At 34.0% G+C, this 23,230-nt stretch overlaps 1 pseudogene; it reads right to left on the minus strand.

The window, feature by feature from the left end:
• Positions 1 to 12,795: 12,795 nt before the first annotated feature.
• LOC149536963 (cysteine-rich receptor-like protein kinase 3) lies at positions 12,796 to 21,893 on the minus strand (annotated as a pseudogene).
• Between the last annotated feature and the right edge of the window lie 1,337 nt (positions 21,894 to 23,230).

Here is a 23,230-nt window from a genome sequence, read left to right on the forward strand (position 1 = left end):
AGAAAAATTGAAAGAAATGGAAGAGGTAGTTCTAGCAAAGGAAGATAAAGACACCAACACTAGTAATGGTAAAAAAAAGATGAGTTTGAAAGATGAGATACCTAAACCTAATCCTCCACTTGCTGAGAAAGAACCATTCCCTAAGGCCCTTAAAGCATTTGGAGGGAAGATTCTTGAGAATACTCCAATGTTCCATCTAAAAATGGATATAGAAGTAGTCCTAGAATGGATTGAGAGTATAGAGAATCATTTTGAGTGTGAAGGGGTAATAGAGGCTAAGAAGGTAAAGGTGGAAAAGTCAAAATTGAAAGGAAAAGCACTTAGTTGGTGGAATTTTGTGCAAGAGGAAAGAGAAAATGAAGGAATAAAACCAATAGGTAACTAGGAGGCTATGGTAGAAAAGATCATGGAGACATACCTATTAGAGGATTATGAGATCCAACTTCACAAGAAGAGGAAGAATCTAAAATAGAAAGATCTTGATGTGATATCCTATACTAAAGAGCTCCAAAAACTAGCCCTAAGTTCAAGGGTACATGAGGCAGAAAGAATCAAGGTGGCAAGGTATCTAAATGGCCTTAAGTGGGCTATATAAAAGATGAGATTTGTTTGTTTAGCCTCACTACCTTACATAGTTATTTCCAATGGATAGAAAGGTAGAAGACAATTCCAGAAAGAAGGGTGAATCAAGCTCTAAAGGAAGGGGCAGAGGTAGAGATTTCAGAGATAACTCAAGGGGAGGTTCTAGTGGAAGGAGAAATGACCAAAGGAGCTATGGTGAGACCAAGTCGACTAAATAGTCTAGTGAAGCTAGTCAAAGGGGAGGTTTTAATAGAGAAAGTGGATCCAATAATGGTGGTAGAGGAAGGTATGGGAATAATAGAAGAGGGTAAAATTTTAGTAACATGAAGTATTATCAATGTGGCAAGTTAGTGAATTCTACCTATAGGTGTCTAGATAAGACATTAGTATCTGATGGAGAGAAAAAGATAATATATCTTCAAGAGGAAGATAGTCAAAAAATAGGGGAGGTAAACCTTGAATTAGAAAAGGGAGAAAATTTAATGGTTAGAAGAGTTTTGGTCAAAGAGCTAGTGAAGGAAGAAGCTAAACAAGGGAGAGCACATTTTAGAACTACATGAAGGATACTTGGAAAAGTATGCAAGGTGGTCATAAAATTGGGTCTACTGATAATGTGATATTATAATATGTAGTACAAAAGCTTTGTTTAACAAAAATTCCACATGTGTGTCATTGCAGGGTAACTTGGTTCAATAAGGGGAAGGATATCTTGGTGAATAAACAAGTATGGGTGGACATGACTAGTGGCAAGTACCAAGACAATATCCTATGTGATGCACTTCCTATGCATGCTTTCTATCTAATGTAAGGAAGGTCTTGGAAGTTTGACTGAGAGGTAGTGCATCATGGGAAGGAAAAAATATTCTTTCAATTAGAATGGACTCACCTATAGGATACAATTATTGTTTGAAGAAAACAAGGTAGAAAAGGATACTGCTAAGACACTACTAATGAGTGAAAAAGAGTTCCTCAAAGACTTGAAGGAAGGAGGAGTAGGGTATGGCATCATGGTGAAGACAAAGGAGGAGAAGTTATCAACACAAGCACTTATACCTATAGAAGTGCAAGAACTACTATGTTAGCTCAAGGATATCATATGTGATGGAGCACCACCAACACTACCCCCAAAGAGAGTCATACATCATCAAATTGACTTCATACTAGGGTCATCCTTGCCAAATAAGGCTGCATACAAGATGACATCAGAGAAGAACAAGGATATCACAAGGAAAGTCCAAGAATTTCTTGATCAAGGGTTGATTGGGAAGAGTATCAGTCCAAGGGTAGTACTAGTTGTCCCAACACCTAAAAGAGGAGGTAAGTGAAGAATGTATTCTGACTCTAAGGAAATCAATAGAATCAAAATTAGATATAGATTTCTTATTCCTAAGATAGGGGATCTAATGGATTGTCTTGGTAGAGCTAGATACTTTTCTAAAATTGATCTTAAGAGTGGCTATTATCAGATTTGAATGAAAGAGGGGGATGAATAGAATCTTGCATTTAAGAATATTGAGGGTCTCTATGAGTGGTTAATAATGTCATTTGGTCTTACTAATGCACCAAGCACCTTTATGAGAGTCATGAATGAAGCCTTAAGTGACTACATAGGGGTGTTTATTCTTTTGTACCTAGATGACATCCTCATCTTCAACAAGAGAAAAGAAGAGTACATGAAACACTTAGAGATGGTGTTAAGGAAGCTACAAGAGGAGAAGTTAATAGTAAACCTTGAGAAGAGTGAATTCATGAAAGAAGAGAAAGTGTACTTGGTTTTTTAGTATCCCAAGGAAGTCTAAAAATGGATAGGAGAATGGTAGAGGAAATATTGAGTTGGCCTACCCCTAGATCTAGTACTGAGGTCAAAAGTATTCATGGCCTAGCACAATTTTCTCAAAAATTTGTGAGGAAGTTCAATGAGATTTGTGCACCTATGAATGATACTATAAAGGAGGCATGAAGACCAAATTCACATGGATCAAAGTTGTAGATGAGAGGTTTGAAAGGTTAAATAAGGAGGTGGCAAACCAACCAGTATTGGTCTTGCCAAGTTTTGAGAAACCATTTATGGTAGAGTGTGATGCTAGTAACATAGTAGTAGGAACAATATTGATCCAAGAGGGTAAGCCTATGGCATTTTTCAGTGAGATTCTTAATAAATCCAAGATAAGGTATTCAACATATTATTTAGAACTCTATTTTCATTGAAAACTAAGTAGTAAGCTTTATCAATTCACAAGAGAAGCTTATCTTGAGACACATAAAATGGATGGAATTCTTGTAATCCTACACCTTCACTATCAAACATAGGAAGGGAAAAACCAACAAGGTGGTAGATGTTTTGAGTAGAACGTTACTCACTTTTCAAGAGATCAAGCTATAGAGTGTTGGGCTTGAAGTATTCATGGACATGTATGATGAGGATACTAATTTCTTAGAGGCATACAACATATGTAAAAATATTGAAAATAAATTTCATATTTAGTTTTCTAAATATACTTTTCACAATGGCTTGTTGGTTAAGGGTCAGTAATTGTGCATCATGAGTGGGTATTTTGGCCTCAATATGATTCTAGACCTAGTGGAAAGGTTTTACTACTAGCCCAAGATGTAAATAGATTTGAGGAGGTATGTAGAAAAATATGGTATATGTTAGAAGGGAAAGGGTACCTCAAGAGATGAATGAATTTACAAGCCAATACCCATCCCTAATAGGCCTTGGGAATGAATCAACATGAATTTCATAGTGGGCTTACCTAGGACAAAGACATGATTAGATAGTGTGTTTGTGGTAGTTGATAGATTTAGTAAGAAGAGCCATTTCATCCCATGCAAAACAAAACACCATGCTAGCCATATAGCTAATCTATTCTTCAAAGAGGTGGTTAGAATTCATGGGTTACCAATGAGCATTGTGGCTGATAGAGATGTCAAGTTTATGGGGCCTTTTTGGGAGACCCTACAGAGGAAATTGTTTAACACCTTGGCTCATGGTTCTTCCTACCTTCCCCAAAATAATAGGAAGACAAAGGTCATTAATAGAGCCCTAGGTAACCTCTTAAGGTGTCTTACCAAAGAGTATGGTTAGAGTTGGGAACAAGTAATACCTCAGTCATAGTTTTCGTATAATGATAGCAAGAATTGAACAAATGGATTGAGTCCTTTCCAAATAATATATGGGTCACATCCAAGAGGCATACTGTTTTTGAGATACCTACCAACATGTGACACCATTAGTGGGCATGTTGATGATTTTGTTAAGTCTATGAAGGAGATACATGATTAGGTTAAGAGAACATTGGTGGAAGAAAACCAAAAGTTTAAGGGAAAGAAAGATAAATGGAAGAGAGACTTATGATTTCAAATAGGAGATTTATTCATGGTATACTTGAGCAAATAAAGAATACACAAGAGCATCCCAAGAAAGCTACAAATGAAGAGAATTAGGCCATGCAAAGTGCTAGAGAAATATGGGTACAATGCTTACAAAGTTTACCTACCAAGAGGCATGTCGATCTCTCCTATTTTAAATGTTAAAGACTTGATACCTTACAAGGGCCTAGATATTGATGAAGAGAAGTATCAAAAAAAGCTAATCAAGGATATATCAGACTTACAGGTACTTGAGAAGAAATAACCACAAGTGGAGAAGATACTTGATTCTAGGGTGAAAAAGAGCACAAGGAAAAAAGTCCACAAAGAACATTTGATGAAATGGAAGGATACTACTAAAACTTAGGGAACTTGTATTGCTGAGAGTTATTTCAAGAAGTATGTCATCAACAAAGAGTTCCTGTCACCATAGATACCTTAGCTTCTTCTTGTAGGGGGAGTATAGTGTAGGAGCACCTTGGGGTAGGGAAAAACCCTTACACAATTTTGGCTTGTAAATAGTATAGCCAACCATTTAGTGAATAAATACTAAGTATAAATTCCCAAGGTATGTTAAGGAGGTATGATTAAGTAGAAGTGAGAGTTAAACCATGTTTCTAGCAATTAGGTCTTGTTAAGCCTAAAAATGCTCTAAAGGGAAAAGGATGGAAAAATTCCTAAAATAGGGCTAGAAGTTTTTAAGAAGGGTCCTTATATGTTTTAGGATCATTTCATGGTGATTGAAACCAAACTAGATAAGTTTGAAGGCCTAGACTGCAAAATTGACAAAAGTTGTCAAAATTGCTCATTGACAACTTTGCAATGACAATTTTTTCACTTTTCTAGGAAAAGGAAAGATGGGTGCTTGTAACTCAGTCTAAGAGTCTAAGTAGGTAGAGGCAATATATAAAATAATCTCCCAACTCATTCCAAGGGTTGGTTGTGTGGATGTATGGACAATTGAAGAGATAATAAGAAGTTGCTAATAGGAAACAAGATTTTGGAGTCAAAGGTTGATTTATTGGATTAATTTTCTTGTTATTTTGAATGAAATATTTTCTTGGTTGTTTTTAGGAACTCTATAGCATTTTGTGTGAGCATTTTGAATCTATTTTAGCAAGTTTTGAAAACTATTTAGTTTTGGGCTTCCCACTGATTGGTTTTGAATAGACAATGCAAAAATGACCAAAGCTTGAGTTCCCATGGTTGAAAACCTATGGCCTTTGGAAATAAAGTAATGGTATGCATATACTATGTAAATAACCATTTTGGAGGTTCTGGGAGTCATTTGGCCATTTTTTAAAATGAGCCTTAGGCAAGGAAATGAAAGTTTGGCAAGGTGCAATAATGCTTGCAAGACAGTTTTAGATGGAATAGATGACTAACATGTGCTAATCTTGGTTAGGAAATGGTTGGTGTGTCAAGTGTTAAAGAACTTAGAGATAAGGGAGTATGGATTGAATATTTTCTTGTGTTAGAAGAATAATTGCTATCATTTCCCTTGAAACCCTTAAAAGTAGGGTTTTCTTAAAATGTACTATATGGACACCATGGAGACCTAAGACCTAGAAAATCTTTAAGCCTAGGTCAATTGGAAACAAAGTCTAGAAGGAATCAATAGGCCTTGTTAAGATATTTTTCTAGATATTGAAGGTTCCTTTTTTCTAGGAGGGCTAATAGGGGCTCTTAGGGCTACAAGGGTAAACATAGCAATATTGGATTGTGCATGTGTTAGACATATAAAAATGATGCGAAATGGCTTGGAATGAACCAAGAACCTCATAAGGGAGTTTCAAAATTTATTTTACTTTTCTCATAGAAATTGGTGCACTTTTGGCGTGGCAGACCAAGAAGTCCATAGTTTGGAGTTTTGGGGTTAGGGAGTGAAACTTGAATTGATTGATGAGTTTCTTGGAGGAAGGGGATTAGGAGAGGGTACTCAGGTAAGGGTTAGAGAAGAGACCCTAAGAAGGATAAGAAGTAGCCCTAGTAGAGAAAAAAAGCTATAAGCAAATAATCTCCCAATCATTTTCATTGTTGTTGGTTTGTCTTTTTCCCATACAACATTTCCTATGCCATGAAAATACTTCTAAATATAATAGAATGTATAAAAAATAGGAAACCAAACAGATACATTTAATTCTTCTCATTTCTTATTAATGATAGGTTTTACGCTAGTTGTATCATTTGTAGCTCAACAAGATCATACTCATGATCATTCATCACAAGCTTCCATGCTTGGTCCACAACCATACTCATCACACTATTTAGTATGCTAGATTGATAGAATTTGTGAGCAATGAATCTCACTAAAAATTCTATTAAGTGGATTAGAAATTCTTGTAATGGAAAAAACATGTCCATTCCACTCAGCTCCTATATTAGCCTCAACTTCTCCTCGACTCAAGCATCACATGGTTCTCTTCCTATCTAGGGTTGGATAGCTAGTAACCATATGCATCATTATCTTTGTCATTTCTACAAGTCCATTCTGTAACCAATAATTAATATCATCAATTCTTCTAAATATGAATTTGATCCATTCTATTATGAAATTTCTTGGAAATTGTAGGGCTCAAGTTAACCCTTTCCTTTCAACAAATTTAAACTCATCCTTCAAGGTTCCTTCATCACACAACTTCTCATAATATTCTCTAATTTCATAGTCTACTACTTCTCCAATTTCCTAGATGTAGAAACTTATTACATAGTGAATCTTGATGACTTTAGGAGGTCTTGAGGATAACACACCCTCTGATTCTCCTTGAAAAGAAATTCATGGAATAGCGCAAAATTTAGGTGGAGGACAGATGTCACTCAACACTAATTGAACTTTACTAACCTTTTGACTTATTCCAATAGTCGATGAAGCTACCATGATCATAACTAGGGTTTGATGTATTTCCTTCTCTAGATGCTCAATACCTGATCATGCTATTATTCAATCTTTTTGATCAATACGCTTCTTGAAATCTTTGATAGTTGTTTGAATTCGCTTAACCACTTGATCACTTAATCACTCTTAGCTCTTCAAAAATTTGTATGCAAGGTATGAAATAATATATTTAAAATCTATTATTTAACTCATCTTTTGATTAGTAGGTTTTCCATGAATACTTGTGTACTTCATTGAGTGGAAGCCAGCTAGCACAACAAATTATTCTCTTCCATAGCCTTTGGTCTCTATTAGAATGCTTGGTCTATGTTGCAATGCTCATTCAACAAAGATAGTAAATTGACACTTGAAAAGCTTTTACAAACTTTTTTCTCTTACATCTTATACATGTATATGTGAACTTTTGACATATATTTATGTAAGGAACTAATGTATGATGTATCATTTAGGTATTCAGGTCTATACATACCTCTTTTTCTCAGTTAGAGATGACATGATCACCTTCTCCATTGGATTGAGTCACCTTAGCTCCATTAACTCCACTATTTCTGTAATCTAATTTCCTTTTCCATTTTTGGTTCATTTCATTCCTCACTTGTTCAATATCCACTTTTCCTTTTCCTTTGTCCTTTGTCTAATTTTTTGAATGTACTCTAGTTATGAAATTCTTTCTTTGATGTCTAAACTTGTGATATTTGGAACATGTATTGTTAGGTGTATAATTATTCTTTCTTTGACTTAGGCAGTAAGGCTTTGTCTATGATTGACATTTCAAATGCCCTATGCCCATATTTATGAAAGTTGTAGAAGTATCCTTCAAATCTAGGTGTAGTAGGTGTATTCCTCAATTTTGACCTACATTCATGTACTTGATGACTTAGGGTTAGAATTTTGCATACCATATTTTCTTTGACAGATATTTATAGTATGACTAGTTTTTCCATAGTGATAGCAAGTTGGTTTCCCTTTTGGCATTACATTCCTCATTTCTCCATTCTTGAATGATTTTTCTTTCTCAATGCATGAATGTCTTCACCCATTGGAACACCTTGATGACTTAATAAGTTCTTTAAAATATTTCATTTCTTTATTTGATCTTTTGAATTTCTCCATAGATTTCTTCTCATTCTTTAGTTCAATCTTTAGTATCTCATTGTGATATTTTAGGTTTGTAATATCTAGATCTTTGTGATTTAGTATCTAAGTTGCAACCAGTAGTTGATTCATTAGACCTATTTGTGTATTTGTGATCTTATGTAGATCTAATATCCTTTCTTCTAGTCTAGTATCCATTACCCTCTTGTAATCTTCTTCCATAGTTCTATCTTCTTCAACTTTCTTTCTTTTTTCAGTCACTTCACATAGTCTTACTAATTGGATTTCATGTTCTCTTTTTAGTACCATTACCTCTTCATTGAAGAATTTTTTCTTTTGAAGTAGTCCAAAAAATTCTTTTTCATTAGGATTGATTGATTCAAATAGTCCTTTAGTTTCAACTTCTTCATAAGAGAATTTCTTTATCTAAATGGAAATTTATTTTCTCCTTTTTAGGGAACCCTTCAAATATTTTCATGCCCATGCTAGTTTTTGCAGTGTGAAATGGATGTTGATCACCTAATTGTCAATAGTTTTGTCTAGTTTGAAAGCCTCCATCTTCCAAGACCTAATCTCCAAGCCTTTAAGCTTCCTTCAAATAACTAGTTCTCTGATTCCAATTGTTGATTTAAGGAGGAGTAAAGTAGATACTAAGAGGAGGGAGGGGGCGAATCAGAATCTATAACACTTTATACCTTTTCACAGATTCATCCACATCCAATAATAACTTATGCATGTAATACAATAAATGTAAACTTTCTATAACATGTGAATCAATTTAATCACATGAATGAAAGTAATAATACATAACATAATAAAAGCTACCCAATAACTCTCAAAGGTGAAGGTAAAATTGGGGTGGGGATGAGACCCAAAAATTGTTACTACTATAGTAATGATGTTAACTAGTTAAGGCTATAATGTTTAACCATACTATATGATATACTTTGTGAGGAGTCTATCCTATTAAAGACTTAAGAAACTATTAGGTTTCACTTGGTTAGAGGATTTGTCACTTACAACTAAATAAGGACTCTATTAGGAGATTTACAAAGATCTATTTAGACTACTCTATTAATAGATTTACCCTAATTCAAGTCTTTTAAAACCATCTCAATCCCTGACTCTCAATTTTTGCTGCAAGCTGATCTCAATTCTTCTCCTTACTAACTAATCCTCTTCTCTAATATGATATTCTTGACTTTTCTTTCCACTTTCACTTCTTATGAATAAGTGATTTTTTCTATTAGATAATACAAAACCCTTGAAAGACTTTTGATATTCTTCTCTACTCTTCATACGCACATGATCACTTTCTTCCACACTATCTATCTCCCTTTATCACATTGATCTATGTTAATATCACCGCTATATAAAGACTCCATGAAGATTCTTCTATATGGTTATGTGTTTTGCCTCTTCATGCTAAACATTGAACATACACATGGGGATATGTTATCCACACCATGTAAATGTTCTGTAACAACTTCAACAACTATTACATGTTCTATAATAACCTCTTCAAAACTTAAATATACTTTCCAAGTCAACCTGATAATCATTTTTCCTAAAACTTTGTTCCATTCCTATGTTTTATGTAAATTATACATTTTCTTAGTGTCTACTATTACTAGTGCTCAGCATTTTCCTTTCTTGACCTTTATTAAGTTCCTGATGCTTAGTATATATTATGCTCAGAACATACTATATTACTTAATACTTATATAATTGGAAGTGCGCTTATCCATTGATGACTTGCTCATTCACTGAATGAGCTCAATCTGTATAGAAAATTTCTCTATGACCACACTTTATTCGGCTTCTATACAATTACTGATTACGTACTATCTTATGTACATGACTCAACCTCTATAAAGTAGCTCAATCATAGTGATGACTATCTAACTCTACCTTGTAAATGACTAAGTGATTGACACTAATAGACAACAGAGGTTAAAGATACCAACACTAACATCATTTGTGCATTATGTTCTTCATTCACCTTATCACTCCCTTTTGATTAAAAAACTATTTCCTTTATTCTTCACTCCATCTAGTTGTCTCCATCATCATGTTCTCTCTCCCTTTTTCTTTATACTTCATCTCTATGCTTCATTGCTTCACTCCCCCTTTGATAATAGACTATATATTTCATATTTATCTTCTTCCTTTTTCTACTCATCTCCTCCTTTTCTACACTAATTCTACCCCTTTGATAAAAATCCCAAAGGTATCTCAAAACCTTATTTTCCATGTATTTGCACCTTTCTACGTATGTTCATATCTTTCACCTTCTTCACAATGTTAGGAAGATCCTAAAGTGAAAAAATACATCAATTCACCAATAGATATTGTGATAAGCATGAATTTATGCAACATGTATCTTCCTTTAATGAAAATTAGATAGGGGAATAACAACTAACTTATATCTTTCTCCTTTCTTGTACTAAATACTAGGACTAGCTTTCACAACCTTCATAGGATCAGGTTTAGGAAAAAATTAATTAAATTTAGGAGTAGAACCATTAGCCTCAGCTGAAACCTAAATTTTCTTATAAATAGTGTAATTTTCAATAGAGGTGCCCTTCAACCAAGAAGAAGACTTCTTAGTCATAACTTTCTATAGACCACATTGAGCTCCAAGGTAGCCTATTTTAAAGCATTTTCTACACCTAAAAGGAATCCCTTCATAGTCCATAGTCTAAATCCAAGACCCTCTTAAGTGTTCTAATATAATCATTTATGGTAAACCCTTGGGAGTATCCATCTCTACTATAATACAAACATAAGTAGAGTGGATCATATCATCCCATAGCTCATCTACCATAAAAAACTATCCAAATGCATCTCCCATAGATTCAAGAAGAGTATCAACCCAAAGATGAAGAGGAGGATATGGAAGCCTCATACAAATTGGAATCTTCTTAAAGATTTATGAAGACATGAAAAATTAGGGATCTAAGGTTTCACAACAATCATGAAATGATTGACCCATGTGAAAGAATTATTACATAGAATCAAATTCCTATCTTTTGCAATATCAAATTTAGCAACCAAAAAACCCCAAGCCATAGGGAAAATGTGAAGAGTACCCAAGATAATAGGTTCCCAATGAACATAAATCCACCTATGTAAATAAGATAGACTAGGTCGCAAACCAATGTAGAAAGAAATAACCCCATGAGAGGAAAAATCAGAAGAAGTCTCCTCAATTTCTGACCAAAATTTCTTATCTAAAGAAATCCAAATAATAGGGAAAGACCACATGGCTTTCAAACTTGAGCTTCCACCATTTGAGTGTTATGCAATAGGTTAAATCCATAATATTTGAAAGTTGATGAGGTTTCCTATAACTATTTTGTTGAAGTTAACAAAATTTTACAAGCTCTTTTCCATATGTTAAATAAGTTATATAAGGGCCTATACTACTAAACTTTATTTTTTTTAAAGAATATGTAGGCCATTTAATATTTTATAGGATAATATATTTTTTAAATACTCATAACTTGAAACAACATTTTCTTATCCATCACCATTCTCCAATATCACACATTTTTTTCTCAAATATTTCTCTTTAAAATATATATTTTATATTTTAATATTCTTTTATTGAGCATGGTAAATATAATCTTTTCTCAAATAAACTCCATATTAACTATGATTGTGAGTACATATAATTTTATATTTTAAGTAAATTATTAAAACTAATCCTTTTTCATCTACATTGTTATCTTACATGCATGAATATCTACCACATACTTATTATATAATTTACTCAATTCAACCATTACCTATCTTTTTCTTTATATGATTAATTTTGGGAGCCATATCAAAACTCATTGTGAATGACTAGGGATCCTTTCAAAACCTATAGTTCCTCTTCATTTTTGGAGATTCAAACTTTTCTAGTTAGTGTAATTTATTTTATCCTTTTTCTTATAGATGTTAATGCTATGGGAGTCTTGTTAAAAGTCATTTATTATCTTAATGGAACCTATAAAAACACTTGTACTACATTTGTGGGTGAGGTAGCATATACCAACCCTATGAATTCAACTAAGATGATTTAGTATCTTGTTTATGAATCTCATTCTTTGCATATTGTTTTAATTTTAGATTCTCTTTTTTAGACGTGTATGGGTTGATTTTAGGATCTTGACTCCTTCTCATAGCTATCTTATTTTATGCAAGTTTCAGATCCTAGTCAAATTTTTTTTAAAGGGTTTCAAGGTGCCTTTGAAATGTATTTTATTAGTAACAAAATGCAAGCACCAAAATGACACATACGTAGAGAAAAATATCTAAGTATGGAGTATCTTATAGTAATGTAGACCATAATTTTCAAAATTGGTATGCATGCCAAAGCTAACATAGATGAAAGTATCATATAACTCAAAAGAAATGAAAAGAGAACAACTACAAAAGTTACGAACAAGGATGCCATTTATTAGGTTCTAATTATCAAATAGATATTTTAGGTGTTCCTCCAAAACATCCCTAAAATTATCAGTTTTTAATTTTCCTCCTCTTCCCTTTTGGATCTAATGTTCATGTGCTGCTTCTTGAAATGTTTTATTTTCTTTTAACTCATTCAAATGTACTTGAAACTATACATGTGAAAACTTTATGGATGCAAATATTGCAATTATTCATTCAAATATATGTTGAATCATTTTAATTTTTTCCATATTTTTCCTTTTCAATATTTTTTTCCCAAATTCTTATAATTCAACCATATAATTCTTGGTGGTATTTATATCCTTAAAAGTCGTTCTTGTTCTTATTTCTAGATACTCATTATTGAATTAGTTTATTTGATCCTACCATTATATTACCATTCTTCTCTTTTCTCATTCATTCTCCATGCTCTTTTCATATTTCTCGTCCACTTCATCATCATGTTTTTCAAAAATCGAACTTATCTTTTAATACAATTAAAAATTATATTGCAAAACTAATTTTAGCCTATATGAGACCTTTTGATTTGTTACATAGCTCTTTCTAAAACTCTCATGATTAGATAGAGAATGAGAATAATATTATTGCAATATTATAAAGTCCTATTTGAAAAGAGGAAGGAGGGATTGTATAGTCGATTCGAAATTAATAATACATTCTTGCTTGCTAAATTCCATGTGTCCATCAACAAGAGAAATAGCCACTTTGAACAAGAATAAAGGGTTACTAAAATCATTGCATTTGATTGAGAGGCAGGTGTGCCAGAATTGGAACTTCCTCCATGTTCATTGTGCCCCACATCTACGAATGATGGTTGCAGACGATTCTGAAAATCAATCTAATCCTTACTTAATAGTATTGCCACAACCTCAAACATTGATGGTCTTTGTCTGGGAGAAGCTTGTATGCATACAAATATAAGATTTATCACCCTCAAAACCTCTTTTTCGCTATACACTTCCATCTGCTTCTCACTCTCCACCAACTCTAAAACCTTGTTATCTTCGTATAGGCTCTAAACCTACCATTATTATTTTAAGAAAAATGATTAAGATTTTTAGGGATGAGAATGATGGGATTATAGGATTCAAAGACTATTGTTAAAAATAAAATATCCATTGAAGAAGATATTGCATATCTGGTGGTTGCTTGAAGTCAATGCTTTTTCAACCACTGAGAATTTTGAGAACCACCACACCAAAGTTGTAGGTGTTTTCTTTCTCTATTGATTGCCCATGGTGAGTGTATTCAAGAGTAGTGTATCCTCTGTAATACTGTAAAATAATGGTGTTACTAACTATATTGAAAACTTCAAGATTAGATAAGATAACTAGATAAGTCAATAGTTTTTTCATAGTGTTCTTGCAAATTTTGTGCCGACGTGAGTTTTATCATTTGGCAGAAGTCTTGCTAGCCCAAAATTTGCTAGTTTTTCCTTAAAGTTGTTTTCAAGCAATATATTACTTGATTTAATGTCACGATGGATGAAATAGACAGGGAATTCCTTGTGGAGATAGGCTAGACCATGAGCAGTGCCCATGATAATCTCAAACCTTTCCTTCCAACTCAAAAGTCTTTTTTTTCCCTCTAAACAAAGGGCAATTCACAAAAATTTCACAACCCATGATCATGTTTGGAAAGGATGAAGGAATAAAAAAGAGGAATGATAGGGAATATGGAACCAAATAATAATATGTCAAGGTTGTTGTTGGGCATGTACTCATAAATCAAGATTCTTTCTTGACCTTGTCTGCAACATCCAAGTAAATGCACAAGATTTTTGTGATGGACATTTAAAATGAGTTTGACTTTTCTTTCAAATTCTGAAATTGCATAGGAAGAGTGACCTAACGTTAGCTTCTTTACTGCCCCAACTTTGTCACTTGTCAACATTCCCTGCAAATTTCCTCCAATAGCAGATGAGTTTGAATGCATCAAAAGAGAAGGCCAAAATGGACAGAAAATAAATTACAATATACCTTAAATACTTTGCCAAACCCTCCTTGTCCAAGTTTGTTTGCCTGATCAAAATTGTTGATCACCATTTTCAATATCTTGAAGTTGAAACCTTCTGGCCCACGAAGTTCTATGGCTCCTTCAATATCCAATGTTCCATATCTTTGTTATATTAGTAATAGCTATGATCAAATTGAGTCGCAAGAGTTGCTTCAGAGTCTAAATTACTATAGCATATTAGCTTTTATGGATTTACCTTTCTTCGGGCTTGACCACATTATCTACTATGAAAAATAAATCACAGCTCAAAATTTTTTCTTGATACTAACTATTTTCGAGTGCTAGTTTTGCTTGGCACCAATAGATACTAAGTGATAGGAGAAGGTGCCAAGCTAGCTCAAAACAAGAAGATGTCGAGTGAACTTGACACACAAAGCAACTCGGCAAGTATATGCCAAGTGAGCTCGGTCACCATTGTAGGGTGGAGCTTGGTAGAAGTGGATGCTGAGTGAACTTGGCAATAACTACTAAAAACTTCTACAAAAGACAATATTGAGTGACAAGATTTATAGATCGTGAATATTTTCACCATTAAAACTAGAGAGCCAAAGTGTGGAGCATACAATAATAAACTTCTCAAATGCAAAAAAATAAGGAAGAACAATGGATTTAAGTATGCTTTCTTGCTTGCTATTCACTTTGAATAAAACTATTACAAAAAATTAGGAGCATTTGGCTTCAACTAGAAAACCTTAAAATAACCCTAAAACTTCAAACTGGTAAAAATTTAAACTTACAGCTCTAATGGCTACATACAATAGTGCTTGGAGCAATCACTACTTCATAGGACAAATTGAACAAACACAAACTTACAGAATGACCAGCAAAGAAACATATGCAACCACAAGCATGAAACAAGCTTCCTTCTGTCCTCTGCATGACTATATCTACTAATCACTTCCTTTCTTCTTTCTTCTCTACAACTTCTGATCTCTTCAACTCTCACTTTTGTCAAATGAAACATATCATTCATTTTGTCTTACCAGAAAAATGTTTTCCCTCTCATTTTTCAGATTTGAAAACTCACCAACCCGCATTCAATTTTCTAATCATTTTGCAATCTGTCAAGTGGTAGGTGAGTATTTGGCTCCAGGAACAAATGAATGCAACATTAAATATTTTAACACTCCCCATTTGTCTTGAGCCAAAAAAAAAAAAGGATTATTGCTGATCCACATCAACTACACCAAGACTCTCTCTTTGGTGTACAAATGTTCCAATTCCTAATGGCTTAGTAAAAATGTCTGCTAGTTGCTACTCAGACTTGTAAAATTCAATTTTGATATCTCCATTCTCCAAAAACTCTCTAATGAAGTGATATTTTATCTCTATATGCTTTCTTCTCCTTTGGAAGATTGGATTCTTGGATAATGCAATTGATGAGATGTTGTCACAATAAATTGTGATTCCATCCTCTTACCTTTCATTCAAATTTGTCAAGATCCTCCTTAACCAAATAGCTTGACATGTTGTTGCATTTGCTGCTATGTATTAAGCCTCTGGCATATATTGAGCAACAATAGGTTGCTTCTTGGATGGCCATGAAATTACACCTGATCCCATATGAAACATGTATCTGAAAGTGCTCTTCCTATAATCTAAACTTCTAGCCCAATCACTATCTGTGTAACCAACCAACTTTAAATCATTTTCTATAGTATACAAAATCCCAAATCCCTTGGTACCATTCACATACCTTACGATCCTCTTTCCCGCTTGCCAAAGGGAATCCTTTGGTGTTTCTATAAATTTGGAAATCAAACTTACTACATGCATTATGTCTGGCCGAGTTGCAGTCATATACATCAAACTTCCAACAATCCTCTTGTATAGTGTTGGATTCACACTTTTGCTACAATCTTCCTTGCTCAACTTCAAATCTACTATTGTTGGTGTTGGAGCTACCTTACTGTTTTGCATTTTGAATCTCTCCAAGATCTGCCTTGCATATTTTTCTTGAGAGATTAAGATGTCGTCATGCATTTTTTTTACTTCTATGCCTAGAAAATACTTCAATTGACCTAGGTCTATCATTTTGAATTCATTTTTCAAGGCCTCTTTGAACTCACCAATTAGGAAATTATCATTTTTAGTAGAAATTAAATCATCTACATACAAGACAACAATCAACACATTACCATTTTCTACCTTGATGTAAAGTGTGGGTTCACCATCGCTTTTACTAAAGCCATTGCTCATCAAATATAAGTCAATACTACTATACCATGCCCATGGAGCTTGTTTGAACCGATATAGAACTCTCTTCAGTGTATACACCTTGTTCTCTTCACCTACAATTTCATAACCAGGTGGCTACTGCACATACACTTCTTCCTTCAATACACCATTTAGGAAGGCAGACTTCACATCCATTTGATATACCTTTCATTTGTGCTAGGCTGCAATTTCTATGATAGCACACATGGTTTCCATTCCTGCAACTGGCGCATATGTTTCATCATAATCTCTGCCATACTACTGTTTGTACCCCTTGACCACTAAACGTGCCTTATACCTATCTGACATGTTGTTGCATTTGCTGCTATGTATTAAGCCTTTGGCATATATTGAGCAACAATAGGTTGCTTCTTGGATGCCCATGAAATTACATCTGATCCCATATGAAACATGTATCCGAAAGTGCTCTTCCTATAATCTAAACTTCTAGCCCAATCACTATCTGTGTAACCAACCAACTTTAAATCATTTTTTGTAGTATACAAAATCCCAAATCCCTTGGTACCATTCACATACCTTAGGATCCTCTTTCTTTCTTGCCACTGGGAATCCTTTGGTGTTTCTATAAATTTGGAAATCAAACTTACTACATGCATTATGTCTAGCCGAGCTACAGTCAAATACATCAAACTTCCAACAATCCTCTTGTATAGTGTTGGATTCACACTTTTGCTACAATCTTCCTTGCTCAACTTCAAATCTACTATTGTTGGTGTTGGGTCTGCCTTACTATTTTGCATTTTGAATCTCTCCAAGATCCACCTTGCATATTTTTCTTGAGAGATTAAGATGCCATCATGCATTTTTTTTACTTCTATGCCTAGAAAATACTTCAAGAGACCTAGGTCTATCATTTTGAATTCATTTTTCAGGGCCTCTTTGAACTCACCAATTAGGAAATTATCATTTTTAGTAAAAAATAAATCATCTACATACAAGACAACAATCAACACATTACCATTTTCTACCTTGATGTAAAGTGTGGGTTCACCATCGCTTTTACTAAAGCCATTGCTCATCAAATATAAGTCAATACTACTATACCATGCCCATGGAGCTTGTTTGAACCCATATAGAACTCTCTTCAGTGTATACACCTTGTTCTCTTCACCTACAATTTCATAACCAGGTGGTTGCTGCACATACACTTCTTCCTTCAATACACCATTTAGGAAGGCAAACTTCACATCCATTTGATATACCTTCCATTTGTGCTAGGCTGCAATTTTTATGATAGCACACATGGTTTCCATTCCTGCAACTGGCGCATATGTTTCATCATAATCTCTGCCATACTACTATTTGTACCCCTTGACCACTAAACATGCCTTATGCCTATCTATTTTTCCTTTAGCATTGCACTTGGTCTTATAGACCCATTTCACTCCAACTACTTATTTCTTGGGAGGAAAAGTAGTTAACTCCCATGTCTCATTTCTTTCAATAGCATCTATCTCCTCATCCATGGCATTACACTATTTCTCCTCATTCACAACTTCCTCAAAATAAATTGGATCACTATGAGAAAATAATGCAAAATTTACATTATCATCATAATCTTCCTCATACCTTTCATCTTAGTATATTTCTCTTTGACTCTTGGTCTTTCTTGGTAATAGGGAGGTGAGAGTGAGATCTAAATTTTCATTATTGCTATTGCTACTATTTTGGATACTAGCTCAGGGTTGTCTTCATGTGCTTGGAGCTGTTTCTTGGCATGTTAAGGGTTGCTTACCTTTTTTCCTTTGTCTGCAATCTATGTTTGCTACTCCATCTTATTTTTGATCACCAATGTCATCTTATTCATCTTCAATAGTAGGCACTTTGCTTGAAGTGCTTGAGGATTCATCTACTGAGCCATCCCATGACTAATTTTCAAGAAACTCCACATCTCTTGAAATGATGATCTTCATGTTAATTGGATCATATAGTCTATAGGCCTTTGATTCTTAGTTGTACCCTATGAAGATGCACTTCACACTTTTGTCATCCAACTTTTTCATTTGTTTCTTAGGCACATGTGTATATGCTACAAATTCAAACACTCTCAAGTGTTCAATTGTCCATCTGCCCCTTGACCAAGCCTCAAGAGGTATCTTGTCTTGAACAAAATTTGTAGGACACCTACTTATCAAGTATACTGCTATTGCTATAGCTTCTCCTCAATATTTAGTTGGGAGTCCTTTTGCTTTCATCATACTTCTTTTCATTTTAACAATGGTCCTATTTTTCCTCTTAGCCACTCCATTTTGTTGCAGTGTATAGCTAGCTATTAGCTCTTTTCTTATGCCATTTTTCTTGCAAAAATTTACAAACATATTGGAGGTATACTCCCCTCCTCTATCTGATCTAAGGACCTTAATATAGTGTCCACATTCTTTTTCAGCCAGGGCTTTAAATTCAACAAATTTGTCAAAAGCTTTAGATTTATTCTTCAAAAAATACACCCGTGTCCTACGACTAAAATAATCTATGAATATTATAAAATAAGTACTCCTCCCAATAGAAGTAGTTTGCATAAGGCCTACCAAATCAAAATGCACCAATTCTAATGTTGCTCTAGCCCCTCTAGAATTTCTAGAATTGAAGGGAAGCCTATGTTGCTTACCCAATATGCAAGCCTCACACTTCTCATATGAATTTACAATGCTTGGTAAACCATCTACTATTCTTTTCTTGGACAAAAAATCTAAGCCAACAAAGCCAAGATGTCCATACCTGAGATGCCAAAGCTTGGAGGGGTCTTCAATCACACTCCTAAAAGCTGATTACTTATGTACTATTGTACATGCATGCTTGGGAGGTGCAGAACTAACTTGAGAAGAGAAACATGTGTCAATTCTCAACAAGAACACCTGGTTCTTTGTCATTTGGACTACTGCAAGTAATCTATTACTCATCCTTCTCATTAATGACACACTTGTAATTTTTCATTAGCACCTCATATTCATTTTGAATGAGTTGTCCAACACTCATCAAATTGTGTTTCATATTGGGGGCAAATTACACATTTTGTATTTCCTTCTTCTCACCTTGCTTGGTGTGGACCATAATAGATCCTCTGCCCACTATGGAAATGGTTTCATTATTTTCCATTTTAATTTTAGACTTAAAAGTCTTATCAATGAAAGAAAATAAACTTTCATTACCACTCATGTGGTTGCTACATCCACTGTCCAGGTACCATACCTCAGGGCATCCTTTTTCACCAATATTACACATGATGAAGGTAGTCAGATTGTTTGCATTTCCCATGTTCACATCAGCCACATTAGCATTTTTCTTTGACTGATCACCCTGTTCAACACTAACTATTGCCAAGTGTTAGTTTTGCTCCGCACCAATAGATGTTGATGACAGGAGAAGGTGTCGAGCTAGCTCAACACACAAAGCAACTTGGCAAGTATATGCCGAGTGAGCTTGGCAGTGAGGATGCTGAGTAAGCTTGGTCACCACTGCATGGTGGAGCTTGGTAGAAGTGGATGCCAAGTGAGCTCAACAATAACTGCAGAAAATTTCTACCAAAGACAATACCGAGTGACAAGACTTATGTCGTGAATATTTTCACCATTAAAACTAGAGAGCTGCAGTGTGGAGCATACGACAATAAACTTCTCAATTGTAACAAATAAGGAAGAGCAATGGATTTAAGTATGCCTACTTGCCTGCTATTCACTTTGAATAAAACTATTACAAAAAATTGGGAGCATTCGGCTTCAACCAGAAAACCTTAAAATAATGCTAAAACTTCAAACTTATGAAATTTCAAATTTTAAACTTCAAACTTATAGCTCTAATGACTACATAGAATAGTGCCTGGAGCAATCACTACTTCACAGGATGAATTAAAAAAACACAAACTTATAGAATGATCAGCAAAGAAACACGTGCAACTGCAGGCACGAAATACGCTTCCTTCTATCCTTTGCACAACTAGATTTGTCGATTACTTTTTTTCTTCTTTCTTCTTTGCAACTTCTGATCTCTTCAACTCTCACTCTGGTCAAATGAAATAGATCATTCCTTTTGTCTTACCAGCAAAACGTTTTCCCTCTTCTTTATCAGATTTGAAAACTCACCAACCCACATTCAATTTTCTGATCGTTCTGCAATCCGTCAGGAGGTAGGTGAGTGTTTGGCACCCGGGACAAAAGACTGTAGCATTAAATATTTCAACATCTGCTTCCCAAAGGAAAGGAGACAAGTTATGAGGCTGAATACGAATACGCCTCCCCCAGCACCACTTATTATCCCCACTCTTGAACTCGCCTTCTTCTCCTTGCCTGAAAAATGAAATGAGGAAAAGAAAATAATCGTAATTAGGCTAAATGTCTGACAGAAATTCTAAACAAGAGCGACTCGGGTAGTTTTATGAAATTTAATTTCTGAACTTGAAAGTTGCTTATTTTAAGGAAAGATGCAGTAAAAAACATTAACAAAATTGGAAACTGTTTAATTGTATATAAACAATCTCTAACCCCTGTCTAAGAAATTTGTGAGCTCAATAGTGGCATTGCTTGGGAAGAAGGGTTTGGTATCGTATCGCAAGTAGCAGCCAGCATCAGTAGCCTGTCCGTCGGAGGCAGGGAAACACTTAATTCTGTTGGTCTAAGCAATCCTCACGCACTTTTGACAGTTGTCCGTTGTGAGGGAGCGGATATAGGAGGCAAGTCCATAGATTGGGGTGGCTCGTCTGGGCAGCAAAATAATATTTTGTATTGGGAGTTGCAGTGCGAAGATTGCTTATCAAACTTCGACCAGTTTCCGCAACTGAATTGGAGGAGGGCTTGGTGGTGCGACCGCACACCTGATTATAAAAGTTAAGGTACTTGAAGTGCAGATAACAGCCGTCGTAGGTCGCCCTGCCGCCACAATAACTTCGATTGAAACAGCTGAGAACTTGATTTTGAGCTGCCTTTATGCAGGTAACGCAGTCAGAAGAAGACTTATCTTTTCTACACTGCGCGAGAACATATACAGAATCTGCAAGATCTGTTGCATCCACCTCTTTTATTGTTGAAAACCCTTTTGGAATGACATCTTTTACCACAGATGCGAGAGCCGTGTTCAGATTTTTTTGAAAGACTGTAACGTTGTTGTAGGGGGCTGTGGGGCATCCAAAAGCTATAAGCCTGTTCTCCGGATCTGCTCTAACGGTGCATATTAGTAATATGGGAAATAAGATAATCAGCCTTGCAGTATTCTCCAATAACCAGACTCTTCCACTCATGGCTCTGGATTTTCGCTTTGACATTGGAGAGATGCTCTCAGTGGTAAACTTTTTGCATTGTTAACACAAAAAACTGGATCTCATTTTGTAGACTTTCAAATTACACGTGAGTTATGTAGTTTCCATGGCTTAATACATTCGAAGTCAAATAAAGACTACTCAGTCAATAAACCAAGTAAATTGTCAGAGTCAAATAGTTTTAAAAGCTAATTCATAAGAGCCATATTTATCTTTTTCCATGTCCTAATCACTAGGATCCCAGTCTGGAATTTGACGCTCACCCCTACCCCTACGTATTATGTGTTATGTGCATTTTATGACGGTGTGGTCTCATTAATACCTTTTATTTTACGTTTTAAAATAAATATCGATTGCCGTTTTCTTTCTCAATATTTTTATTCTGTTTTTCTAACATTTTAATATTTAATCAATATAATATAAATATGAATTAGTAATATTTATAGTTATAAAATTAGGATATATGTCAATTTAAGAAACTTCTTAAGTTTATATTTTGCATGCTAATATTTTAAATCATTAGGTCAGTTTTCTAAAAATTTAACCTATAAATCAATATGATCGAACAAAATTTCAGCTGTAAGAGTTTTAATTTTAGATTGCTCTTGTTTGCACAGTTTAAAAATACCTCATTATCCAAGGAGGCATCCTTTCATCCTATAAGAAAGTCCTTATAATGAACACATACATTCTATTTGTATAATATATAATAATATAAAAATAATGTATATAACAATATTAATATGACTATAATGTTTATATATTTTGTTGAAATATTATTATTAATTATGGTAACATTCTATTTTAACTATAAACTATATTATATTATTGAATAAAATAATCTTTCATGTAATTATCACATTTTTATAATTATAAGCATAGTGCTTGATATAATATATTTTTCATATTACATATAAAGTGTATTATGATATTTATATTTTATATTGTATGAATTATTATGAATATACATGATGTTATATTAATATATATATTGTTAAAAAATAAATCATAATTCAAAAAATATAATAAATTACCAATATTTTTCAAATATATATTTTATTTTAAATAAAAAAGTTACAAAAATTATACTTATAATATTATAAATTTTCTTAATTATCATTATAACAATGAAACAATGATTGAAAATATAATTTTTTAATTTTAATCAAGATAATAATTATAATTAATTAAGATTTATTTATTTAATTTATAGAAAGATTTAAATTGTTTGAAGGGATTTGGATCCCTCAAATGAACAATTGCTACATATAGAACATAAACTAACACGTGCTCTATATTTGAGAAATAATTAACTAAACAATTTT

This window comes from Cupressus sempervirens, chromosome 10 (genome assembly GCF_028749045.1).
Source record: "Cupressus sempervirens isolate cs-2001-9-10 chromosome 10, ASM2874904v1, whole genome shotgun sequence".
NCBI lineage: Eukaryota > Viridiplantae > Streptophyta > Pinopsida > Cupressales > Cupressaceae > Cupressus > Cupressus sempervirens.